At 43.6% G+C, this 4899-nt stretch overlaps 1 pseudogene; it reads left to right on the top strand.

The window, feature by feature from the left end:
* The first annotated feature begins 832 nt into the window (after nt 1–832).
* Nucleotides 833–1404, top strand: LOC110557804 (large ribosomal subunit protein eL18-like; annotated as a pseudogene).
* The last annotated feature ends 3495 nt before the right edge of the window (nt 1405–4899 follow it).

The following is a 4899-nucleotide window of genomic DNA, read 5'->3' as shown; positions in this document are numbered from 1 at the left end:
ATGTGAATGGTGTATGTGTATGTATATCTGTGAATGTGTATGCATATATGTTTGTAGGTATGTGTGATGTGGACGAATGTATGTGGTGTGTGTGTGTGTGTATAACATGAAAGCAAAATACTGAGGAATGGTAGGAGACTATGGTGCATAGAAAATAGAAAAGGGGAGGGGAAGGAGTGAATATTGTTAAAATACATGATGTACTTGAAAGAAGCTGGCTTTATGAAGTGCATCACTGTGTAGAATGAATAAACACTAATAATTTTTAAATTTATTTTAATACTTGGGCTTTTCTGGAGGGAGAGACATGTCAATGGAGGGGGAATAGCAGATTATATGTAGGTAAAATCAAAGTAGAATATAGAGGAGATCAAAACACTTAGGCAGGGAAGAGCATGTGACTATGGGGAAAATCAAGGTTAAGGGGAGGGCTAATTCAGAAAAAGAGAGCATGAAACTGACATGGAAGCCTACAAATCCACAACCAAGCTTTAAAAAAATGTGAAGAACAGGAGAGCCAGTGGGAATTTTAAAGTAATAAAAAAGATTAAATTAGGCAACATACATTAGTAGTTGAGAGGTAATGCCAGTTGACAGTTGTTCATCGTGTACTAGCTAATACCACTATTATTGTCGTTTTTGTTATTAATCTCAAAACAGACAACAGGGGAAAAGCAGAAAAGGATAGCTCACAGGAGACTTTCCATAGCAGATGAAGTTTTTCAAGCACCCAACCCATTCCTTCATGCCCCCAAATCATTTATCTCTATTTAAGACTTGTGACTCCAAATGTCTGGGTCTTTCTGGATGTGCCAGAGCAGGGGGCGCCATCATGGGTATTGACATTTGCCATAACATGGACCGGAAGGTTCAGCGTAAGGAGCCCAATATCCAGGACATTTCCATTTCCCTTCAGCTGCTAGTCAGGCTGTATAGGTTTCTGGCCAGATGAACCAACTCCACCCTCAATCAGGTTGTGCTGAAAAGGTCATTTATGAGCTGCACTAACCGGCCCCCTCTGTCCCTGTTATGCATGATCAGAAAGATGGCGCATCCTGGCCGAGAGAACAAAACAGCTGTGGTTGTGGGGATGGTCACAGATGATGTGAGGATTCTGGAAGTGCCCAAGCTGAAGGCGTGTGCACTACGAGTGAGTCCCCTGCTCAAAGTCCCATCCTCAAGGCTGCTGGTAAGATCCTCACCTTCGACCAGCTGGCCCTGGTGTCTCCCAAGGGCCAAAGCACTGTGCTCCTGTCTGGTCCTAAGAAGGGCTGAGATGTGTACCAGCATTGTGGCCAGGCCCCAGGGACCCCACACAGCCACATCAAACACTATGTCTGCTCCAAGGGCTGGAAGTTGGAGCATGCCAGAGGCATAGGGGCCAGCTGAGGCTACAAAAACTAACCCTGGATCTTACTCATATTAAAAAAGCTTTGGACGGTTAAAAAATAGTAATAATAGCATCCGACTCTGTCCCTGAAACAGAACATGAACTCTAAAAGACCAGGAAGAGATTTACTTATATTTACAATTTCACTGCTTCTGTTTGTGTCTAGCAAGAATAATAATTAATAAGCACTGAATGAATGAGTGAACAGGTGAATTAAGAAAGATCTGTCAACACAGAGACTTGCCCAGAAGAAATGTATTCTCCAGGTAGATTTGCAGACGTACTACAAAATGAGTTTATAATGCTCTCCTAAATGTCACAAAGAGGTAACCAACCTAAACTATAATTAATTAAAAGTAATCTGTAGACTCGTCAAGTGTGGATTGCTACAAAAGAATGTTAAAGAGAAAAACGGTAGTGACCACAAAAATCAAGTGACAAGGGCCAGGCCAGCCGTGAGAGGGTGGACGGGGTCTACCTTTCTGCTGATCCGGTCAGGCATGAGGGTTCTCAGACAGGGAACGTTCCGGATCTTCAGACAGCAGCATCCCTTGGGAGCAGAGAGACGATTCATCAAGCTACCATGACTTGACAGGACTGTCCCTTGAGCATGCCCGGCTCTGATTCTATATTCACCAAGAAACTTTCTGAACTGTCAAGCATTTTTCTGAGTGAACTCACAGTCTTGGGCCAAGTTTTTTCTCCAGCTGTAAATTAATAAGCCTGCATCCTGCTTTGCATAACAGAATCCGGTTGGGAGGGGGGGAGTCTTTCATGAACCAATTATGCAGTGCCTAATCACGCCAGGAAAAATAATGATAAAAATCACATTGCTAGTGTGATAAAACCGTGGGCTGGGTGCTAAAAGGAAGGAGATAAACAATGGACAGTTCAGGTCTGTTGGCCTTACCTGTCATAAGTACTTCAGTGAGCAAAAACCACAAAGAAAAGCTAAGGCTGGGAGAAATCCAAGTCCTCATTCTCATAAACCTCCTTGCAGTATTTCAGAGTCCAAAGAAATAATTTGGGGAGCACAACAGGAAAACCATTCCCTACTTCACACTATACACCAAACAGAAGATCAAAAGACAACAGATGTATTCAGTGGTCAAAGAGCTGTTGGTTAGCTAACAGGAAGAACTTTGCATGAGGCAGTTAGGATTGCCACCCGGAGTGGCTGTCAATTCCAAAGTCTTAGGCTACCCCAGTACTAGACGGACATTGGTCCAACCCAGGTTATTTTCACACCTATTCTCTTGACACATCTAGCTTTGTGACCCTTCCAATAGACAAACATGGCAGCACGGTGATGCATGAGCTCTGAGAGCATAAGCCAAACTGCTCAGCCCATGCTTTGTAAATAAAAAAACCACCCAGAAGGATTCTTACCTTTCCCGACAAACTGAGATGACACTGATCGATCAGGTATAGACAAACCGTAGTCTATGAACCAAGATAAAGCCTCAACCCATTTTCCTCTTCACAGTATGCAAAGTCCTAAGGGGTGATGGTATCCACTGACACTTATGCTTGAAGCTGCAAAAATGCGGAAGGTCAGTAAAAACCCTTGTTTATATAATCATGGGGCCCTATGCTTACCTGAAAGCAATCTAGATACATCCCGAGACCCATTTTCTGTGTGTGTGTGTGTGTGTGTGTGTGTGTGTGTGTCTGTCTGTCTGTCTTCTTTCTGTCTGTCTATCTCTTTCTCTCTGTCTCCCTCTCTTCTTCTGCCCCCCATCCGAACTCTGAGCCCTGTATAGTCAGCTCCTTTTCCTTTTCCTCTAATTCACCATTGGTGTCTAGATCCTCTGTGACAGTAGTCACAGCTCCCATCTACAGTCACCAATACAGGAACACAGTGCTATTGGTTACATGTAGCCACTGAGTCCTCAAAATATAGAAGTGAGGCAGTGAAACGGGGGCTTTTAAATATTGATTTCTTAAATAATTACACATGGATAGCATTTAATATTTTTAACAATATGGGAACTATCTCCTAGAATTGACAGGGTGTTTTAATCATGGTGTTTACCTTTCAAAACAATGAAATTTGTATAAATCTCCCTTTCAACTCCTCCCTTTCAACCCCTCAACAAACTCATAGTCTCTAATCATTTTTAAGTTCCTTGAACTGATCATCTTCCTCTAACAGCTTCACAGGAAAGTTAAAGCAAAAGAAAGAACAAATTTTTTAGGCTATAAACTTGAGCAGCAGTTTAAATCCATGAACCCATTCATGTGAGTCTGTTTTGGCTCTGCCTATCAATAGAACATTAATGGCTGATTAGCAGATACTGAGGGTTTGTTGATTTGGCACGAGGAGAGCTGTGGCTGGCTCTTCGATTAGGTGTCCCTGAGTACAGATTTCACAGGACTGCACTCTGCCATGCCCAGAGCTGACTGTCAGCCAGGGCAGCAGCCACTGCCTTCAGCCCGCGGGTGGTTCTATCTAGAGCAAAAGCGCCGCCTACAGGCCATCGGAGGATAAGGTCTCGCTAACAGGGTCTTCATTCATCCTGACAAGAAGCCTATACAGTAGAAAATCTCATCTCCAAATCCTGCCACAAAATCACACGTTCATGGGGGTGTGAGGAGGTGGATAAAGTGAAGCATTTGTCAATTCCACCTCGCCAAAACACCGCCTCCCCGACTCCACACAGCGAAGGACTTCATCTCAGAGCAGGCGGCAGTCCATCGCCAGCCTCCTCCCCGCATGCCCTTTAACCCCTTGGCGGAGCCTGAAGTCCTTCTGGCCCCTAGGTGCTCCCACAGCGTAGGTACCACTGTATATTCCTCTTTTTTTTTATTTGAATTGAACAAGGTAAGTGATTTTCCTGACAATGAGGTACTTATTAAGGAATCTGGAGATAGAATTAGATCCTCCTACCTTCCCTTCATTTCATGACAATGGAGTAATCTATTGTTATATTAAATGCATTAAAGTTGAGCATAATAACCCTGCTATTTTTACCACTGCACCAAGCACCTTTACTGGATGTACACTTATGAGAGGCAGAGCAGAAATGAGATTTTTTTTTTTAAGTTTGCGTTTTTGACACTGATTCCATGCGGTGTTTTTATCCCCCTGAGTGTCCTGGACAAAATGCTAACCCTGAGTCTAGGGAAAATGTCCTTGTCCAGAAAGCTACCTCCTGGGAACCTGAGCTCCTGTGAAGGACCATCTCGCAGTCTTCAGGGACTGGACAGTTGTGGAATCGATGACACTGTCCCCAGACCTAGAAAACAACCACAGATGGACTCTTCACAGTAACTCCATTTCCCACTCACCTGGGTGACTAGGAACTGAATAAGTCACAGAGAGCCACAGAGAAGGATCAGAGGATGTCTTTTCCCAGAGAGCCGTCAACGCCTAACATTAGTTCATTAATTCACTCAACAGTCATTAAACCACAATAAGCAAACGTAATGCAAAGAACACAGAGAGAGCGCTTGTTACTTCGGCTAAATATTTCTGCTCTGTTCTGCTTTTTTGAGACAAGGTCTCT

Source organism: Meriones unguiculatus, chromosome 17, assembly GCF_030254825.1.
Source record: "Meriones unguiculatus strain TT.TT164.6M chromosome 17, Bangor_MerUng_6.1, whole genome shotgun sequence".
NCBI lineage: Eukaryota > Metazoa > Chordata > Mammalia > Rodentia > Muridae > Meriones > Meriones unguiculatus.
This window is presented reverse-complemented; position numbering and strand designations above follow the sequence as displayed.